A 23009-nucleotide genomic window follows, 5' to 3' on the forward strand; every position below is an offset into this window, starting at 1 on the left:
TATCATGATATATTCAAAACACCTGCAGCCAAGAATACTTTACCCAGCAAGACTATTATTCAGAATAGGAGAGATACAGTTTCCCAGACAAAAAAAAGTTAAATTCATCACCACTAAACCAGCCTTATAAGAAAAGTTAGAAAGGATTCTTTTAGTGGAAAGGAAAGAGTGTAAGCAGGAGTAAAAAAAAAAAAGTAGGAACAACAAAAGCAATAAAATTAAGCATATCTATAAAAAGAGCAGTTAAGGGATTCAGAAAATAAAAGGTTTAATGTAAAGTACAATACCACCTACCTAAGATGTGTGTGTGGGAGTAAAACTAGCACTTTTAGAATGGGTTCAAACTTAAGCAACCATCAGGTTAGCATAGACTACTATATGCCTAAAATGTTATCTATATATGTATATCAAATGGTAATCACAAATCAAAACCCATTAATAGATATGCAAAAAATAAAGAGAAAGGTATCCAAAACAGTGAGAGGAGAGTAAGAGAAGAAAGGAATAGAGAAGGACTAAAAAACAACCATAGGAGATCCCTGGGTGGCTCAGCGGTTTAGCACCTGCCTTTGGCCCAGGGCGCAATTCTGGAGACCCAGGAGAGAGTCCCACGTCAGTCTCCCGGTGCATGGAGCCTGCTTCTCCCTCTGCCTGTGTCTCTGCCTCTCTCTCTCTCTGTGTGTGACTATCATAAATAAATTTTTAAAAAAATTTAAAAAACAACCATAAAACCAGTAACAAAATGGCATTAAGTACATACCTATCAATAATTACTTTAAATATAAATGAATTGCTACAATCAAAAGACAAAGGTGACAGAATGGTTAAAAAATAAGACCCATCTATAAACTGACTACAAGAGACTCATTTTAGATCTAAAGACATGCAAATTAAAAGTCAATGGATCGAAAAGCATTTATCATGCAAATGGAAGTGAAAAGAAAGAGTAGCAACACATATATTGGACAAAAGAGACTTTAAAACAAAGACTGTAACAAGAGAAAAAGAAAGACACTACATAATCATAAAGGGATCAATTCAACAAGAAGATATAACAATTATAAATATGCACCCAACTGGGGAGCACCCAAATACATAAAACAGTTAATAATAAACATAAAGGAAGTCATCAATAGTAATACAATAATAGGAGATTTTAACACCACTTACATCAATGGACAGATCACCCAAACTCAACAAGGAAAGAATTGCTTTGAATGACACATTGGACCAGATGGCTCTAACAGATTCATTCAGAATTTTCCATCTTAAAACAGCAGAATACACATTCTTTTAAAGCACACATAGAACATTCTCCAGAATAGATTACCTGTTAAGCCACAAAAAAAATCTCAGCAAATTCAAAAAGATTGAAGTCATAACATGCATCTTTTTTGACCACAACACTATGAAACTAAAAATCAGCCACAAGAAAAAAATCTAGAAAGAATATAAATAGATGGAAGTTAAACAACATGCTACTTAACAATGAATGGATCAGCCAAGAAATCAAGGAAGAAATAAAAAAATACATAAAGATAAATGAAAATGAAAACACAACTGCCCAAAATATTTGAGATGCAGCAAATGTGGTTCTAAGAGGGAAGTTTATAGCTATGCAGGCCTATCTCAAGAAAAAAACAAAAAAATAAAGTCTCAAATAAACAATTTAACAAAACCTAAAAGAGTTAGAAAAGAACAAAGTCCAAATCCAGTAGAAAGAAGGAAATAATAAGGATTAGATTGGAATGAAAAAACAATAGAACAGGTCAAAGAAACCAGGAGCTGGTTCTTTGGAAAAAAATCAACAAAATTGATAAACTTTTAGCAAGACTCATCAAAAGAAACAGAGAAGACTCAAATAAACAAAATCAGAAGCAAAAGAGGAGAAGAAACAACTAACACCACAGAAATACAAAAAAAATATAAATAGAATATTATGAAAGATTATATGCCAACAAACTGGACAACCTAGAAGAAATAGATAAATTTCTAGGAACATATAACCTTCCAAAACTGAATCAGGAAGAAACAGAATATTTGAACAGATTGCCAGCAATGAAATTGAATCAATAATCAAAAAACTCCCAACAAACAAAAGCCCAGGAAAAGATGACTTCACAGGTAAATTTTATCAAATATTTACAAAGAGTTAATGTCTAATCTTCTCAAACTATTCCAAAAAAATAAAAAAGGAAGGATATATTCCAAATTCATTCTATGAGGTCAGCATTACCCTGACACCAAAACCAGATAAAGATACCACAAAAAAAAGAGAACTGCAGGCGATATCTCTGATAAACAGAGATACAAAAATCCTCAACAAACTATTAGCAAACCAAATCAAACTATATATATATTTTTTTTTTTTTTAAATCATTCACCAGGATTAAGTGGGATTTATTCCCAGGATGCAAGAGTGATTCAGTACTCACAAACCAATTAATGTCATACATCACAACAATAAGAGAAAGAATAAAAACCACATGGCCATTTCAATAGATACAAAAAAAAAAAAAAAACATTTAGGGACACTTACGTGGCTCAGTGGTTGAGCTTCTGCCTCTGGCTCAGGGTGCGATCACAGGGTCCCAGGATCAAGTCCCACATCAGGTTCTCTCCATGGAGCCTGCTTCTCCCTCTTCCTATGTCTCTGCCTCTCTTTCTCTGTGTCTCTCATGAATAAATAAATAAATTCTTTAAAAAAAATTTAACCAAGTACAACATGGTTAAAAATGATAAAAATTCTCAACTACGTTCATTTAGAGGGAACATACTTCAACATAATAAAGGCCATTTATGAAAAATCCATAGCTATAATCATATTCCATGGGGAAAAACTGAGAGCTTTTCCCATAAGGTCGGGAACAATACAAGGGTGTCCACTTTCATCACTTTTAATAATAGTGACCCTAGAAGTCCTAGCCACAGCAATCAGACAACAAAAAAGAATAAGAAAGCATTCAAATCCATAAGGAAGAAGTAAAACTTCCACTATTTGCAGATGACAAAATACTTTATGGAGAAAACCCAAAAGACACTAGCAAAAAAAATGCTAGAATTCATATATGAATTCAGTAAAGTTGTAGGATACAAAATAAACATACGGAAATCTGTGGCATTTCTATATACCAGTAATGAAACAGCAGAAAGAGAAATTAGGAAATCAAACCTATTTGCAATTGTACCCAAAACCATAAGACACCTGGGAAGAAATCTAATGAAAGAGGTAGATGATCTATACTCTGAAAACTATAGAACACTAATGAAAGAAATTGAAGAGGACACAAAGAAATGTTAAAACATTTCATGCTCATGAGTTGGAAGAACACATAACGTTTAAAATGACTGTACTATCCAAAGCAATCTACACATTTAATGCAACTACATCATAATACCACTGGCATTCTTCACAGAGCTAGAACAAACAATCCTAAAATTTGTATGGACCCACAAAAGATCCTGAATAGCCAAAGCAATATTGAAAAAGAAAAGTAAAGCTGAAGTTATCACAATTCCAGACTTCAAGTTATATTACAAAGCTGTAGTGATCAAGACAGTATGGTATTGGCACAAAAATAGACACATAGGGACGCATGGGTGGCTCAGTGGTTGAGCATCTGCCTTCAGCTCAGGGTGTGATCCCAGAGTCCTGGGATCAAGTTCCATATCATGCTCCCTGCAGGGAGCCTGTTTCTCCTCTCTCTGCCTATGTCTCTGCCTCTCTCTCTCTCTCTCTCTCTCTATCTCTCATGAATAAATAAATAAAATCTTTAAAAAAAATAGACACATACATCAAAGGAACAGAATAGAAAACCCAGAAATGGACCCAAATTATATGGTCAGCTAATCTTTGACAAAAGGAGAGAATATCCAATGGGAAAAAAGTCAATCTCTTCAAAAATGGTGTGGGGAAAACTGGACACCAATATGCAAAAAAATGAAATTAGAACATACACAAAAATAAATTCAAAATGGATGAAAGACCTTAATGTGAGGCAGGAAACCATCAAAATTCTAGAGGGGAGTATAGGCAGCAATCTCTTTGATCTCAGCTATAGCAACTTCTTAGATATGTCTCTGGAGTCAAAGGAAACAATTGCAAAAATGAACTATTGGCACTTCATCAAAATTAAAAGCTTCTGCATAACAAAGGAAACAACTGACAAAACTAAAAGACGATCTTCAGAATGGGAAAAGGTATTTACAAGTGACATATTGAATAAAGGGTTAAACGTAACCAAAATCTATAAAGAACTCATCAAACTCAACACTCAGAAAACAAATAATCCAGTAAGAAATTGACAGAAGACATGAATAGATATTTTTCCAAAGAAGACATCTTGATGGCTAACAGACACATGAAAAGATGCTCAACATCACTCATCATCAAGGAAATACAAATCAAAACTACAATGAGATACCATCTGAAACCTGTCAGAATGGCTAAAATTAACTAGTAAACAAGTATTGGTGAGGATGCAGAGAAAGGAGAACCCTCTTACACTTTTGGTGAGAACACAAACTGGTGCAGCCTCTGGGGAAACAGTATAGTGGTCCCTTGAAAAGTTAAAAATAGAACGGTACTATGATCCAACAATTGCACTACTAGATATTTACCCAAAGGATACAAAAGTACTGATTTGAAGGACACATGCACCCTGATATTTGTAACAGCATGATCAACAATAGTCAAGTTATGGAAAGAGTCCAACTCTCCATGGACTGATGGACTGATGAATGAATAAATAAGATGTGGTGTGTGTGTGTGTGTGTGTGTGTGTGTGTGTGTGTGTTATATAATGGAATATCATTCAGCCATCAAAAAGAAAGAAAGCTTGCCATTTGTATTGATGTGGATGGAGCTAGAGTATATTATGCTAAGCGAAATAAGTCAGTCTGAGAAAGACAAATACCATATGGATTTCACTCACATGTGGAATTTAAGAAATGAAACAGATGAACATGTGGGAAAAAAGAGCAAGCAAACCATAATAGACTCCTAGCTACAGAGAACAAACGGAGGGTTGCTGGAGGGGGGTTGGGTAGAGTGATGGGTTAAATGGGTGATGGATATTAAGAAGGGCACTTGCTGTGATGAGCACTGGGTGTTGTATGTAAGTGATGAATCACAAAATTTTGAAACTAATATTATACTGTATTTGACTAACTGGAATTTAAGCAAAAACTTAGAAATAAAAAAAAACAGAAATAAAGCAGATATAAGAACGCATTTTAGAAGTAAGTGAAAGCCTTTGATTTTCCTAATATTGCAGATGGTTGACAATGTGTAATTGTAGCAAGGGAAAAAACAAGATGACTAATGCAGATCTGAAAGCCATTCAACATAGAAGTGCTAGCTGAAGTCAAGAGATGTACATTGGGGAACCGAAAGCAGAGAACATGGCTTTGGCTTTTGCTTTACTTTGGCAAACAGGAACAGGAATGAGATTAAAGAGTGGTATAGTGCTAGCAAAGGATATAGCAAAGGAACTAGCAAAGGATATAGAAACTAGCAAAGGATATAGGAAAAGGGCAGGGAAAGAAAACAGGAAAGCACATTGCTATAGAAGTCAGCGAGAAGAGGATTTTTTAAAAATTGGTAGTCAGAATTATCAAATGTCTAAAGGAGTCAAAATGGATAAGAACTGAGAAAAGTTCATAGATCTGGAAAGAAAGAAATCATGAGTAATCTTTGAGAAACTTAATGTACTGGGATAATACAAATATAAAACAGATAATCAAGTGATTACATGTTAAGATGTCATGGAAAAGAATTATCTGGGCAGAAGAGAAACAAAGAAAAATGGTAAGTAATGATGTCCTAGTGTACAAAGGAGGCTATAATCAGAGCTAAGAATCTGCTGACTTTGAGTTTCAAATGTAGAATGAGAGGGGAAGGAGGGTGAGCAATTAGACACTCATGTCAAAAAAATGAAAACCTAGAGTTCAAGATCTCAGTGGTTTCATTTTGTTAAAATTGATCAGGGATCATAGTAAAATCCTGAGGAGTAGACAATAATAGAAAACACGAGGACTGCAGGAATAGGTAAGAATTTGCCCTAACCTCATGTTTCCTGGGCTAATTGGCTATGTTTAATACAAGTACTATGTCTGTGCAAGGTACTATATTGTCTATGTCTGTGAAAGAAGCAGAAGTGATGGCCACATGGAGGCTACCCAGTATACTCCCTATGTTCCTTCCTCCAGCCTTTAGAACCTGTTCTCAGTAACACAGACAAAAGCCACAGAGCATCCCACAGTGTTTGATGCCACACTACTTAACCGATGGCGTCATGGGAGGAAATATGCTGGTTTGGGAGAACTGGCAGGGCAGAGGGAATGAAAGTAAAGAACTACTGAAGGTATCTAACAATCTGATACACAGATAGTGGTTTGTGAGCTCTCTCCAAAACATTGCTGGGACAGGGTCAGGTTGGGGGAAAGATCAGAATAAAAATAGTCATTTATTATCCGTTGAGAGATGTTTAGTTGTTAACTATCCTAGGCCAACATTTCCAGAAGAGGCTTCCATTGAAAGTTCAATTTGACATTAATAGAAAAAAGTTCCAAGGTCAGACAATTTTAAGAACCACTAAATTAAATAAAGTTGAATGGGTTTCTTTACTGCAGGATTTCTCAGAGCCTTTAATATGTTAATGTTGTACTGTAAATCTCCAAGACAGATCCCTCATTTCCCAGATCTCTGTGGCCATAAAATGCTTTTTTTTTATGGAGCATCTAGAGGAGACAGTGAAAATTCTGCAGTAGAGCCCATCAATAATAACTCTGGTGCTTGCAGTCTCACAGCTGGTGCCCTCATCTACCCTTGAGGGATGAAAATCAATAGGAATAGATCCAATACAGGCAGTGGGGAGTTTTTATTCTCTTCTTGGGACAGATATACAGGGTAATATCTGAGGACCTGCCAAAATATATCAGACTTACTGATCACCACACATTCCTATGGATCCATGAAGGGGTGAAGGATCAGCAAAAAGAAGACTCAGGAAGCATTCTTGGAACAGATAGCAACTACACTACCACTCATCTAGCTGTGAACATTTTGGCACCCTTCACTCCTTCAAATCCTCACACAATCTTAGGAGATCCAGGATGAGAACTAATAATCCTATTTACAATTTTTTTTAAAAACAAAAACAACTGAAGTTCATAAAAGTTAAGATAATTTTTCAAGTTCATTAAGCTTGCAATTAGAAAAACTAGAACTCAAACCAAAGTCTTCTAATTCTGAGGGCAATGGTTTTCCACTACACTAGGAAAACAAACAGCTTGAGGACACAATAGTGTTTTTTAAGTTTTTTTACAAGTAACAGAATTTTGGAAGAGGAGAATATTAGTAATAGAATATTTTGCTTTGCAGATGATGGCAAAGGGTAGAAGTTTCCTCTCTGGGCCCTGGCATCAAATTCCAGAACAACATAACCTTGACTATTGATAGGTATTTTCTCAAGGAGAGGGAATAATTTGTTATCTAGAGACTAATAGATTAAGACTCAAAATAAAGAGGGATTTAAAAAATGCAAATCAGTTGTTACATTAAGTTACTGCGATAACTTACTACAGTGGTAATAAGTAGTTACATTGAAGAATAGAAAGCATAAAAGAGGGAGAAAAAAAAAAAGGAACAATGTTGGAACCAACCAGTCATTCTCAAGATTGGTATCTCATTGTCTGAATACCAAGGCCCAGTGTATTGGATAATAAAGTATTTATCTATAAGAAGTTTAAAAGCTTACACATTTGTGGAAGACACAAAATTCAAAAGGATAACTGCTTAAAAGAATCATGATCTAAGTTCTTGAGAAGCTAAAAAGGGATTACTACATCTAAAAAATAAAATCTAACAGGGAAAAATGTGATATAGTGGGCTTCAGTCCAAAAGAATCAGCAAGTTCATGATAGGAATATGTATCTAAGTAGCAACCTGTATTAAAAAGAACAGTGGGGGCTCACAGGGTTAAGCAGTTGACTCTTGGTTTCAGGTCAGGTCATGATTTTGCAGTTAGTGGGATCAAGGCCCCAGTTGGCCTCTGTACTCACCACAAAATCTGTTTCAGATTCTTTCTTCTTCCCCTCTTCCTCCAGCCGTCTCTCTCTCTCTCTCTCTCTCTCTCTGTGTGTGTGTGTGTGTGTGTGTGTGTGTGTGTGTGTGTCTCTCAAATAAAAAAATAAGATCTTTTTTAAAAATAAAATTTAAAAAATAACAATGGATTTTAGCTTATAGTACATTCTGTGGGCATCAAAAGCACAATATTGGCCACAAAAATATTATAGATTATATTTGTCACTGTAATTAACACTTTAAACTGCCAAAAATCTTACTGTTTAACATTAATAAAATTGTATTTCACAGTCATGCTAAGTTTGATAATGGGTTGAATGGTTCTTCCATACAGCTCTCAGCAGTGTGGTGACTCAGGACTCAGGGCTGCTTCCATTGTGTGGCAATGTCATCTGAATCACACAACTCCTGAGGTGAAGCTTTAGGAGGCCTTGGATCAGACTTGGAGGTGGTTTATATCATTTCCATTCATATCCCATAGGGAAGAATTAGTCACATGACCACATTTGGATGCACAGGGCAAGGAAATGTTCATAAATGTATATTTATTGCATGAGCACTACTGCATTTCTTACAGAGCACTAACAATCTCTGTACATAAACTCTAAAATTGTGTATCAAAATATAGCATGTGGAATGAGAAAAGTAATTGTCAGTTTTCTCTGGGACTATGATCAGGGCTCACCTGGCACTCAGATACTCGGCTTTAGTCATGGGCCTCATATTCTAAAAAAGATTCTAAGATTCTAAAACACTGAACCATGTTCCAAGAAGGACAACAGAATAGTGAGGGCAGTCAAAGTATTAGTGTTTGGGGAATAGCTATAGGAAATAGAGATAGCTAATCTACTGATAGGTCCAAGGAGACAGAGTAGCTGTCTTCCAGCATATAAATGACTGTCATTTAAAAGAAATGTTAAAGTTCTACTTCAAGGTCCCATGGGGTAGAATTTGGCAAGTTTTATAAAACTGATCTGGCCAAGGACAGAATGAATTGTGTCTGTATATCATTCTCCCTTTGCTAGAGATGTTCAAGCAGACCTTGAATCATCAGTTGCTTATTGCCCGGATACAGTTGATCTTCGTTATTCATAGATTCTATATTTGTGAGTTTTCCTACTTACTAAAAGTTATTTGTAACCCCAAAATCAATATTGTTGTGCTTCTGCAGTAATTCACAGACATAAGCAGAGAAGCAAAAATTTGAGTTGCTCAACATGCACATTCCCAGCTGAGGTCAAACAAACAAGCTGGGACACTGCCTTCTTGTTTCAGCTCTCATATTATATTTTTTTAAGATTTTATTTATTTATTTGACAGGGAGAGATAGAGAGCATGCACACAAGAAGAGGGAGAGGGAGAAGCAGGCTCATGGCTGAACAGGGAGCCCAATGCAGGACTCAGTCCCAGGACCCCCAGATCATGACCTGAGCTAAAGGCAATCACTTAACTACCTGAGTCACCCAGGTAAACCCTTGGATCTTACATTATAAGCTAGACTGCTTCTGCAGTCTAGTTAATGACATATGTTTTTGACATTTGTGTGCTTTTTGTTGGTGATTTCACTGTTTAAAATAGCCCCCAAATGTAGTGTTGAAGCACTGTCTGGTATTCCTAAGGACAATAATGTTCCTTACAGAGAAAATAAGTGCATTAGATAATTTTCATTCAGACATGAGTTATCCAGGAGTTAATTAATGAGTCAATAGTATATATTAAATAAGGTGTCTTTAAACAGAAACACATATAAAACAAAGTTTATATTGATCAGTTAATGAAATTACTGTGAATAGAGGCTCACAGGAACCTAACCCTTTATTTCACCTAGGAGCAATGGTTTAATAGTTACTAATTCAATGTTCATGATGACTGTATAGAACATAACTACCTCAAACAGTGAGGATTAACTTTAAGATTAAAAATAATAATAATCTTAACTGACAATTACCTCACACTTACCAAGTAACAGGAACTACAGCAGGCACTCTATAAGGAGATCTTTAATTTCTATAATAATCCCATGAAATCAGCAGTTTATCCCTTTAACAAATGAGAAAATAGAGACTTAGACTTATTCTGTCCCAGAATTCAAACTCTGACAGCCTGACTCCAAAACTTGTAATCTTAATCCCTGCACTGTATGGAGTCTCACTACTTTTCTCATTCTGAACTAGTAAGATGCTGTGACTTTTGCCTGAATCACAAACAACTCATTCCTGAATCCTTCAGTGTTTACTATCTAATTTCCTCATCTCTTTTTGTAAAAAAAAAAAAAAAAAAAAAAAAAATCACACAATAATACTGTGAGAGGTTATTTTTGCATTAGACATTGCATTGCTTTCTAAGCCTCAGGAGTACAACACCCAACAGCCCTTCAATAGCTCTTTAGCGAGGAGACCAAGTGATGCTGCCAAATATCCCTCCTTGCAGAACAAAAGAAATAGCACTCATTGCTTACTCCATAACATTATCTCACTCTACTCCTAGTCCTGCTGCTGCAGCCAGAAGGAAAAAAGAAAGGGACTGAAACATAGCATATAAACCCTGCTTCCAGGTCCCTAGATCACTGAGGGCAGGGCTTTCCCTATGTCCTAGTATTTCATTGTTCTGGGAACCCTGAGTAAAGGATGAATATGTAACCAGGATATTGAACAGGAAGGATTCATGAAATATAATTACCTAGTATCTAAGCTAGTATCTATTTTTGCTTTCTATTAAATGTTTAAACTTTATTCAGTAAAGGAAAGTTCTTCTGTCCCTAGATGCAACCTTGGGCAGTGCCATACATTTTCAGTTGCAAAATGCCCCCAGAGATATTAGGTCACAAGAACAAGCTCAATTTGGCAATCAGAACATCTGATCGTATCTTTCCCTTCTTGTCCCTGCCTTATGCTTCCAAAACCTCATCTTACTCTACTGCCATAGCTATAGTAGGGGAAGGCAAGAGAAGGAAGAGAAAAAGAAAGGTTTTATTTGATAACATTACAAGACAGCTTCACATTCTCTGCATCTGTTGAGTGCTTAAAGCACTTATTTTTGAGGCGCATTTGAGAGTTCCTTGGGGATTCTCAAGCATTGTAATCCTCTGTTGCTACTTCTCAGACTCAGGCAATGCATCTTCAATCTGGCTGGTCACCGATTCCTTCTACAGCTGCAAGGACTCCATCAGTGATCAAAAGCGTGTTCTGTTTGAGGATGCCATCACTCCTGAAATTAGCACTATTGAACAAGACTAAAGATGACCACCACATCAACTCTCTCTCATGAATGATTCACAACATGAGAAATTCCTGCAAATTCAGGGTATATAGGCTAATCCCAGTGTATCAGAAACAACTCACTCTTCCAGTGCCAAGGCAGCTGGGTAGCCCATCCATCATATTCCAGATTCCCCTTGCAAAAGACAGACATTTGTCCATGGTACCTGTCTAACTGCAGGGAACACACTTTAAAATCTCCAAGTAGTCTTGTTGAGGGCCAGAAGCAAGAGACAGGTATCTTCTGACCCTCTCCCTTGATAATAGAAGGGTAAAAACTCACAACTCATCCAGCACCTTTCTCCAAGGAAGTCTCTTACAAAAAATCCCCTGTCTACAAACAACAACTTTCTCAATTCTTTTCAATACTCAAAGTGAGTCGAGGATTGAAAAGTCATAAAACCAGGTTATAAACACCTACTTTGAAATTCCAAACAGATGCTCTGTCTCACAACTCATTCTGGTGTCTGATATTCATCATATCATGGTACCTTAGTTAAGATTCCAATTGGACATTTTGTATACATATATATTTCTTTCTCAAGAAAAAGACTTCTAACCATTCAAGAATTTGGAAGGCATGATTCTACGTGGATGCCATGTTGTAAGCCATTTGCAGCTACACAGAGTAGTCTTTAAATTTTTAAATTTGTTTTGTCTTCTAAACTCACACAATTACAGTAATTGGAAATAAAGCAATAAACTTTCTATATAAGTATTTCCTAAAGAGATAATGAAAATTCTTCTCTCAAAAGTAAACCTGCAGGCTTAACAAGGGATGAAGTCCCTTATGTATTGGGTACATGGTCTGCAAAATAAACTAGCACAGCACTTTTATCCAAAATGACTATTAAATTTCGCCTAGGTAGGTATTGTTTTGACAACTTCTATTTCTCAGGGACCAAATCCATTTTTTTCTCTCCTTGTTTCAAGGTCAGTGGTTAGTTCTTTATCTTCATATGCTTATATTAAAAAATTCATTAAGGCTTAAAAAGGGCATAACTCCTCAAGCAACTCTTAACCTAGAGTCATTTCTCATTTTTTAATTTTTCTTCCACTTTTTTTTAATATGGAGTCAGAGTTAATAATTCTTCCTCTTAAATCTTCAGTTTTAATAGGGTCACAAAAAGCATTTGCCCTGACTCCTGCAGAATACAACTATTCTTCTTTCTATATTGAGGTGCTTAAGTCACCTCAGTCCTCTCCTTGTATCTAAAGCATATTATTCTCCAACCTAAAGGGTAAAGCCCCTGGAGTTATCAAAGAACTTCAGGGGGCATCTAGATACTAATGAGACTGGACAAGATTTCATGAGGCTTAGAGTGGCTGCATATTATGAAGATGTTTGGATAGTATTATTTAAATCCAGCTAAGTTATTAATTTGAATACATAAAATGTCTAGACACAAAGCCACAAAATATAATCCCAAAGATGAATTGAACTTGATCATGTCAACTACCTCCCATTTAGTAGTTTGTGATTTGCTTTCCAGTACTCAGAGCAGTGGTCTCCAAAATAAGGTACGTGAGCCCAGGGGATAAACAAGTTGAACCATCAGGGTGCAGAAGTAAAATGTTACAACTTCTATTTTTAGGTACCTAAAATATAAGAAAGTCATTAAGGATTTCTAATATTTAAAATATGAACTGATTTCCAGTATTTGACAGTGGAGCCCTCAATCATCGATTTACCAAAGCACTTTACATCACACTTCAATTTACATGTTTCACGCAAAATGGATTTACAGGTTTTATGGAATACTTTTACTAGAGTAACTATCACAAGCTGGACAAATGGTACATTGGTCTCTCAAAGAAGCTGTGGATAATCAGAAAGTCACAAGACAAACATTTCTCCCATTCCCAGTTTGAACTCTGAGTCATGCACAACAGGAGGTGAAAGCAAAAATGAGATAATCAGAACCATTACTGACATACCTTAACTTACAAAACTAAGTACAAAATCTGTTTCTTCTAGGTAAATGGATGGTGTGAGAAAGAGAGAGGAAACAACTTCTTGCCAGGAGAAATCTGGCTTTGGAGAAAGCATTTTGAAAACAAATGTTTAGAATATTTTCTTTTGTTATAAGATTTTTTACTGGAAATGGCATGTATCATCTTTAAGAACTGCCATATCTAAACTCATGATTTCCTAAACTGGTTAAAAAATTCCAGGTGAACAGTTTCAGTGGCATGAACATATTGTGAACACATTGTGTAAAATATGAAAACAAAGCACTCAAATTCATTTGCATATTGACAAGCAATTGACAGCACGGAAGGTATAAACATACCAGATAAATTAAAAGAAAACTTTTGCATAATTGGTGGATAGTTTTGAAAAATAATTATCATAATTTGTAAGTGAAACCAACAATGTACTTCTTTCATTTGAATCCATGTATCTTTGTAAGTTATCATTTTCAACTGTGATACTGTTAAAACTGCATATTAAAGAAAGCTAATTTTGAAATGATAACTTCAAACAGCAGTATCAATGCTAAGCCAAGATTTTCAAATATAATTAAGTGTATTCATTAACATCACTCTCATTAAACATCATCATTACTATAAGACAGCCAAAAGGTATTATGAATCATCAATAACTAAAATAAAAACTATTCTAAATATTCATTTTATTTTCAGTTACCTTTTTTAAATTTTCATATTCGTACATTTTATAATGCATATGATATAGTACTAATTGTGTTAAATGTAGATAATTTATGAAAAATAAATGTATTTAGAAGAAATGCTCAAATTATTTTGCTGATAGAGAAGATGTACAAGCAAAGCAGAAATCACATGCTTGGAAGATAAAAGTTCAGGCTTCCAGATTTGTGACTAGTCCCTCTCATTCAAACTGCCTCCTTTCCTGTCAATTTCCCCCCACTGTTCCCATGATCACCAGCACTATGTTTTGGGCAATCTGACTAGCTATCTCTTAAACATACCAAGCTCCGTCATACCTTTGTGTCTCAGCCTAGAATATTTTGTCCTCTCTTGTCCATTACAGAATTCCAACTTTTTCTTTAAGATCTAGACCAGGTGTCACCTCTCCTACAGAAATTTGCTCTACTCCCCTAAGCATATGTCAGCAAAGACATCTAGTTTGTGGGAAAAGACAATAAGGGTGTGTGTGATGGTTTTGACTCTCAGTTCTGTCACTTGAAATCTAGATATGAGGAAGTTACTAAAGCTTCATTGATCTTCAGTTTCCTCTTCTGTGAAATAGAGATCCTGCATAGCCTTATAGCAAGGGTTGCCAGACATTTACTGTAGTAGGCCAGAGAATAAATACTTTTGGCTTTGCAGACAAAAAAGTCCATCTTGTGACTACTCAATGCTGCCCTCATAGCACAAAAGTTGGTATGGACAATACATAAACAAATTGGTATGGCTGCTTTCTAATAAAACATTACCGACAAAAATGTTAATGGACCAGATTTGGTTCATGGACTATAGTTTGTTAATCTCTGCTTATAGAACTGAGGTAGAGATAAAAGGTAACACAGAATGTAAATGGATATTTAGTTTCTTTTGTTCTGGGCCTGGGGAAACATCAATGTACAAAAACAGACATGATCCCTGCAGTCATGTAGTAGGGGGGGAGATGGATATTAAACAATCACACAAGTTATATAAATAAACCTACCCCACCCACAACTCCCACCAAACCTCACGTACTTAGACTTACATTGATCACTATCATCAAAAGCTTCCTCAGTTGCCTTCTTTTATTTGTCATCATTCTATGAAGAAAATATAGACGGTGGTATGAGAGTGTAAAGCATGCTCTGTGAAAATGACACTACAGTCTCAGAAATGAGTTACCTATGTGAAGGAAGAGAAGAAAGAGAGAAGTTCCGGGGCTTTGCATGTACAAAGGCCCTGAGGAGGAAAACAGCTTGGTCCATTTTGCAAAACAAGAGGAAGGCAGAGTTTGGGCAGGGTGGAGAGTTTGCAGATCAAGCTGGACAGATTCTAGGGATCAAGGGACCTCATAGGACATGTGAAGCTTTGGGGATTTAATTCTAAGTCACAAAAAGAAGCATTGAGTATTCTTCAATTATCACATTTGTATACCCAACACATAGAAGTTAGTGTGATTACTGTTATTATGTAATTATTAATGAGGCAGCAAAAATATTATGTGAACCATTAACAACTAAAAACACCTTTGAAAGTAATCCCTCCTTCAAAGTCTCCCCCAAAACCCCTTTTTGATTGTGCTCTCTCGACTATTTGATTCAGGCCACTAAGAAAGTTGCTTCAGTCCCAAGTGAAATGTATGGCCCAAGATGGAGCATAGGACACTCTCTCTACTTCTGAGGACACAGCATGGCAGCAGTCAGAAGGAGTGTGCGTCACTCAGTGACTCATAGCCTCTAGAGAACGAGGAGCCTGACCCTGGACCCTGTGCCATGGACAGCACTAGCAGTGGCATTCCGTACCACATGACTTCACAAGTAAGCAGTAAAGCTCAAGTGGGGCCCAGCACTAGGAACACAGAGTGCTGCACGTGAGCCCAGTGAGGCACCTTCCCTGTCCCCTCCAAACCAGGTATTTACAGAAACAATTGGCTAGGTCTGTGAAGTGGGGAACAAGGAGTCTTGCAGAAGCAGGTAAAATGCAAGCACATGAAAATGTGGTTAATTGTACCAGCTGTACTTCAGTTCTATTGGTGGGGAAAAAGTAAATATTGGGGTTAAGGCATAGGAGGAGATGAAGAAAGAAAAGTAAATGGAAAAGATGAGAAAGAAAGGGAAAGGGATTAACAAACATAAACAGGAGGAGTGCTCATGGTCCTGTCTTCATGAGTGTTACTAAGAGGGAAGAAGAGTAACAAAGGGGACAGGACAGTGGCATGGTATACCAAAAAAGCAAAACCCCAAATGGGACCGAAACAAACTGAAAGGGGCAAGTAAAGATGGGCAGACAGAGCCCAAGGGAGACAAAATAAGCTCAATATGTTTCTGAGGTGCTTTTTTCAAGATAAATTTCTTTTGTCACTTCTTGCTGTTCATGAACAAGTGAGTTGTTGCCTGTTATCACTGACCTTTATAATTCTGATTATCTACCCAGCAATTAACTAGTATTCCCCAGACTCTTAACTCTGCACTACAGGAGAGATAGCCACAACAGGTTCCTGGGTGGAGGAATAGGGGAGAGAACCTGCCGAAGAGAAAATTACCATCCTGCTACAGAACAATGATGCCTCATAGGCTTCCTGCCTGTGGTTCTAAAAAATAATAATCATACCATATATCTATTAAACTTAAAAAAACACTCTCTCATTTGCAACACAGCAACTGTTTCATCTACTTACCATCCTACAAACTTCGGGCAGATTTGGGCAAAGTTACATACCAAACAGTACTCACGCACAGAAGTGGAAGGTGAATGCCCTTGGCCTGGCCAAGCCACAGGCTCATTCTTGCCCACCTAATCTCCTCAGTAACAAGATAGAAGGTCTGATGCCTTGCAGGGCATCAGCCTGGAAACATTTGTTCTTCTGAACCCTCATTTCAGAAAGTCTTTGAATTTGGTTTCAGGCAATGAGATTAGCAGATGGTTTCTCCAACACAAAGCTAAAATCTTGGCAACCCTTTCAAACACTATTTTTAGGTTCTTCTCCACCAGCCCCTCCCCCCACACACTCACTCAAGAGCAAGAGAAATTTGAGGCAGAGAGTGTAGCCTAAACAAAAAAGCTTCAATGAAGAAAACTTTCTCCTCTGACTCAATCATACTTAAAACATCCAATACTGAGCCCCCAGGCCATTATGCTCCTCATCCCTCAGAGAATGAAATAGCTCCACCTATGATGAGAACAATGTAGTTCCAGGTTCATAATATATAAATGTCCTAAGTGTGGAGTCATCACATAATTATCCAAATTATGAATTCAAATAAATTATCAATTTATCCTATCAATAACAAGAGAAACTTGCATTTTTGTCTTTATGCACTATGCACGTAGATGCATAGTGTCTTTTTATATTTCTTTAAGGGATAAAAAAGTAAGAAATTAAGGCTATGGTCAATATTTGTTCATATGAAGCAATGATGTTAATACAATTGCTCTGAAACTGGGATAGCTCTGGTATGAATTTCTTGGAACCTCAATAGAAAATGTGAATGGACTTAGGGCCCAAGTGAGACGTATGTTGATGTAAGCTGATACCAGAGAATCAAACTAGGTCACAGGCCTCTTGACAGACAACATTTTAATGCAGCTCCAATTGGCATTCAGTCTGGGTAAGATGAGTGTCAAAATGTACCCCCTGCACACACACACACACCACCAAAAATGTCACTGGTTACTATCTAGCATTCCTAAAAAGTATTTAAAATCTTGTTTTTTGTCTTCATTTCCATGGGAGTGGGAATGCAAATGAGCTCATGTAAATGAAAACTATATTTGACAAAGCCTGGTTGAGCCAGGAAGCTTAATCACTAGCCCTCAATGCCAGATGCCAAAGCCACCACCCAGCAAACACTAGGTACCAGAGATACCACAGGACATTTTCCTGGCCCTCTTAACCTAGGCAAGGATGAAACTGATGTCTAAAGGTAGAGGTGAAAATTACAGTACAAAACATATAGAAGATTCTTAAGATACACAGCAAGGGAAGGGTGTGTATATGAAGGGAGTAGGGGTAAACATAGCTCTTCTTACATATCTGTTCACTTAAATATAGCATCGGGAGACTTCCCCCAGCTTCCTGAAGAAAAAAAAAAAATGGCCAGATGGATCATTTGTTCCTTGGCCCTGTCATAAGTAGAAAGCAGATTACAGGAATGAGTGAGTCACAGATCTACCTTCTGCATGGGAGTGCCACAGGACTTACATATTAGCTCATTTACTCCTCAGTAACAACTGCATGAGGTAAGCACTATCAATAGCCCAATTGTACAGAATGGGAAACACAGGCTTCAAGAAAGTAAGCGGCCTAGGGACTCCTGGGTGGTTCAACGGTTGAGTGTCTGCCTTTGGCTCAGGTCTTGATCTGAGGTCCTGGGATCGAGTCCTGCATCAGGCTCCTCTCAGGGAGCCTGCTTCTCTCTCTGCTTATGTCTCTCCCTCTCTCTGTGTGTGTCTCTCATGAATAAATAAATAAAATCTTTAAAAAAAAAAGAAAGAAAGAAGCAGCTTACCCAACTCATTCAGCTATTAAGTGGCAGGTAGCAGACCAGAATGCAGATGTTTCTGATTTCAGAACCATTGTTTCTTAACTTCTGTCTATACTGCAACACAGAAGCCATCCTGAAATGAGGGAACAGCAATTAAGATACATTAGTATCACTGAACTTTGATGAGTATGAGACCTAGAGTGTTCCTGGATTACAATAACACTGTTAAATTCTGGCATAACAGAGAATTACTTTTTATTTCTAAATGAGAAAACTCTCTTCTCTTCCTCTACTCACCTCATCACTTCTAACACCAAATGTATGGGTTTTCCATGCCAAGCAATTCTGACACTAACTTCCTAGAATTAGTACAGATCCCACAAGTTAAGAGCTCAGTCCCAGGAAATTTCCTCTCTTGCTACTTCAAATATCAATTGCAAGTCCAGGTTGACACCTGTGCTTCTAATTGATCAGCTATAAATTGGAGTTTCCCACACCCCCTCCTCAGGTTTGAAAATTTGCCAGAACAACTCAGAGAACTCAGAAAGGCACTCTACTTGCTATTACCTGCTTATTATAAGAAACAACTCAGGAACAGCCAAATAGAAGAGATGCATAGAGCAGGGTCTTGGCGGGTGGGTGCAAAAAGATTCCGTGCCCTCTGGGTACACCACCCTCCCAGCACCCCTATATGTTCCCCAACCTGGAAGCTCTCTAAACCCTTCAGTTAGGATATTTATGGAAGCTTCATTACATAGGCATGATTGATTAAATCACTGGCCATTAGTATTTACTCAAACTCCAGCCTCTCTCCCCTTCCCACAGGTAGAGTGGGGCTGAAATTTCCAACCTTTTATTTTTTTATATTATTTTATTTATTTTTTTGGTATATATTTTTATTGGAGTTCGATTTGCCAACATATACTATAACACCCAGTGCTCATCCCGTCAAGCGCCCCCCTAGGTGCCCGTCACCCAGTTACCCCATCCCCCTGCCCACCTCCCCTTCCACTACCTCATTGTTTGTTTCCCAGAGTTAGGAGTCTCTCTTGTTCTGTCTCCCTCTCTGATATTTCCGACTCATTTTCTCTCCTTTCCCCTATAATCCCTTTCACTATTTTTTATATTTCCCATATGAATGAAACCATGTAATGATTGTCCTTTTCCGATTGATTTACTTCACTCAGCATAATACCCTCCAGTTCTATCCACGTTGAAGCAAATGGTGAGTATTTGTCATTTCTAATGTCTGAGTAATTTCCAACCTTTTAAAGATTTGGTTGGTTCCCCCTGGCATCCAGCCTCCATCCTGATGTTATCCAGAAGCTCTGCCCCCCCTCCCCCCAGCCACCAGTCATCTCATTAGCATACAAAAAGAAACTTGTCACTTCAGAGACTCCAATGGTTTTAGAAACTATAGGCCAGGAAATGGGGACAGAGGGCAAATACATATTTCTTATTATGTCACAGTTTGTTTGTTTTGTAGAAAAATCCATGGTGCTGGTGTAGGTTAATATGTATTAAATTCTTTTTAAAAGTCAAGTCCTTGACCTAAAAAGAGCCTCATGTTAATACATAATGGGTTTAAGCTGAGAGTTGTGTTCATGTTTAAGATTCCCTTTGCAAGAAACTAAGCCTGAACACAGAAGTTGTTGTTACTAAAAGTCACACCGCTAACAGTTTTATGAGTCCTCTGAAAATGATCAAGTTGACTTAGAAGATAAAGATTTGCCAGAGAGATGTTCCTGGCAATGCACAATTCCTTGTCAAAATGAGATACAACAGGAAATATGAAAATGCAAAGTTCATGGATATATAATTTATTTAGAGGACAAGACCAACTTACGGGATAACAAAGTTAAAAGAATGTGTTTCCAGGCAATGACTCCCTGTTACATGCTATTACAGAGGGAATTGTTATAGTTACCAGACAAACCTCCTGGAAAAGAAAAGAGTCAGTATGCTCTCCCAGAATTATTGACATAACCTCAGCTTTAACAGTCCACATATATGGTTTCTATTCACAATTACAGACTCTCAGAGACACCCCTGTACTCCACATCTATGTCTCTGGAAGAAAAAAAAAAACTTTTATTAAATTGATTTGCCCTTTGTCACTGTCACAGATATGTTTTCCCTGTTTTGACAGGTAGTTGTAATTCTATTAGCAGACCATCGACTTCCCTGTGAAATCGATCTGTGTTGGGCTGGCTGGATCTTCTTAAACTAGCTGATTTATTGCTTCTGCATGTTTTTAGAAAAAAAGAGCACGTGCATGCTCACAAGTGAGCTAAAGAGTCAAGGAGCAGGAGAGGAATAAGGGGAGAAAAAGAGACACTCCTCTGTCACCACAGAGTATAAAGTATCTAAACAACCTTTGAAAACAAATCATTTTAAGCTTCACTGTTGGCTGTCTCTGTGATAGGTAAGCTATGACCTTTTGATAGCAGCCTAGCTGAGATGTGTGCTGATGTTGGTCATATAAATGACTATTAATTTCCCTTATTAATTTATCTTGCTGTCTCATGTATAAACTAGAAGAAATCACTCACTTTGAATGTCCTTGATGTTGATCTATCATGTTTACCTAATTTTGATCTTGTACATCACATCTCACAGTAACCAGAAAACAAGTAGCTGCTTCCAGGTGCCCCTGTCTCTGCTTCAGGCTCTCCTGTTTATTGAAAGGAAAGCATTCAAGCCAGTTTGCAGGAGATCACAGTTTGCCAGAGGTCAGAGCCAGAAATCACCACTGTATTTTATTTAAAGAACCACATTAGAAAAAAAGGAAAGGAAAAAAAAAGAAAAAAAGGAAAGGAGGAGGGAGTGGGGGAGCAAGGAGGGGAATTGAGAGGAGAGGAGGGTTCACTCCCAAGATTTATAATGGAATCCAGAAACGCTAAATTAAAATAGTATGTGTAAAGACCAAGCAAGGTGAAAATAAACTGATATTCCTGGTACTAAAGAAAAAAATTATTGCACAGTTACATTCCATTTCAAACTGAAAATTATTCTGAATATTCTAGTGTTAACTTCATGAACATAGAATATTAGCATCTCACGAGTACCATTTGTAATTTCATTCTTGAGCAATATAGTGAAGAGGCTAATTCTAAGCAGAATTATTACTAGAAAACACAGTTAAGCAGGAAAATTCCACTTTTGCACATTTTCTTCTCCATATATGTATCCTCTATATGTTTAGGGGCTTTCAACTGAGATACTCCACTCACTTACCTTCTAGGATAATACTGGAGCTTTCTCCATCTTTTTTACCCAAACCTTTTCAGATGTTAGGCCAGCAAAGTGTAAAGTAATGTTTATATAAATTATAAACTAACAAAATTTAGTGTATTAACTCTCCCAGATTTTGCATTTTTACTGGAAATTATTATAAGCACAATACTTTAATCAAAAATTGAGACTAATGATGAGAACCCTCAGCACCACTTAAGATAGATCAGTGGATAGAAGGATACTTGTCAGTAGGTGTACCTTTAACAACCTTCAGATGACACTTTTATAATGTGCTGTTTCTAAAACATAAACAATAACTCTTCTGTCCTACAGAACCTTGCATATGCTGGCAGTGCCATGTTGTGCTTTGATGTCAGCTTGGTTAAGCTGAGACACCCTGAAATTTCCAGATTGGGATACCTGGGTGGCCCAGCAGTTTAGCACCTGCCTTCAGCCCAGGGCATGATCCTGGAGCCCCGGGATAGAGTCCCACATTGGGCTCCCTGCATGGAGCCTCCTTCTCTCTCTACCTGTGTCTCTGCCTCTCTCTCTCTCTCTCTCTCTCTCTCTCTCTCTGTGTCTCCCATGAACAAATAAATAAAATCTTTAAAAAAAAAAAAAAAGTCCAGATTAAAGGTGGCCAAAAGAGTAATTTGTGTAAGATTGGAAGACAGAAGTGAAGCAGCAAATTTTACTCTTGGAAAGTGGTTACAGTTAGACATGGGAGCACTTATCCTCACTCTCCTCTGCTCTGCGCCCAGCTTTCCTTGACAACAGATGGCTCTGCTAGCCAATAGTGGCCCCAAGCTCAGCTATAGACCCTCAGAGGTAATAGCCACACAGAAGCAACAGATTCCCAAAGACTTTTCCATGGTCTCACTTTGGCAGCTTGATGATCTAGGCTTCTGAGATCTGGCAACACAAACTTCCCTGCAAGCTCTGACTTGTCCATCTTGGATAGTACTTCAGGCATACTGGCTGAAGTAACTCCTCAGATCCTCTAACTCTTCAGAACTGTATTTCCCTGGTTCCTCCCACATTTGTGTCAGGTCTAATCGCATTAAAAATCTCCTATTTCCATAATGCTCATACCACCCCTGCTTCCTGACTAATACAGTCCCCTGCAAAGGATCTTTATAGAGGCCTATGCTGTACATGCAAGGCTGTGCACATATGCATGATTCACAGCCACAAGGTATTATCTGTTACCAAGTACCATAATCAAACTTAAACCTATATTATGTGTGAATCTCTAATTTGTGCTGTGTGAGATAAAATTTATAATTTATCTTT

At 37.4% G+C, this 23009-nt stretch overlaps 1 long non-coding RNA gene across 4 annotated transcripts in view; it reads right to left on the minus strand.

The window, feature by feature from the left end:
• The window catches only part of LOC144317119 (uncharacterized), a 119435-nt gene that overhangs the window by 54714 nt on the left and 41712 nt on the right, over nucleotides 1-23009 (minus strand). Inside the window, exons 2-5 of one of the 4 annotated variants that reach the window (XR_013383023.1) lie at nucleotides 18504-18612; nucleotides 15041-15095; nucleotides 12804-12942; nucleotides 10046-10126 (exon numbers count right to left, since the gene is read on the minus strand). This is a non-coding gene — a long non-coding RNA (uncharacterized LOC144317119). The remainder of the gene's footprint in view (nucleotides 1-10045; nucleotides 10127-12803; nucleotides 12943-15040; nucleotides 15096-18503; nucleotides 18613-23009) is intronic. The other 3 variants (XR_013383024.1, XR_013383025.1, XR_013383022.1) reach the window with 3 other exon arrangements.

This window comes from Canis aureus, chromosome 7 (genome assembly GCF_053574225.1).
Source record: "Canis aureus isolate CA01 chromosome 7, VMU_Caureus_v.1.0, whole genome shotgun sequence".
NCBI lineage: Eukaryota > Metazoa > Chordata > Mammalia > Carnivora > Canidae > Canis > Canis aureus.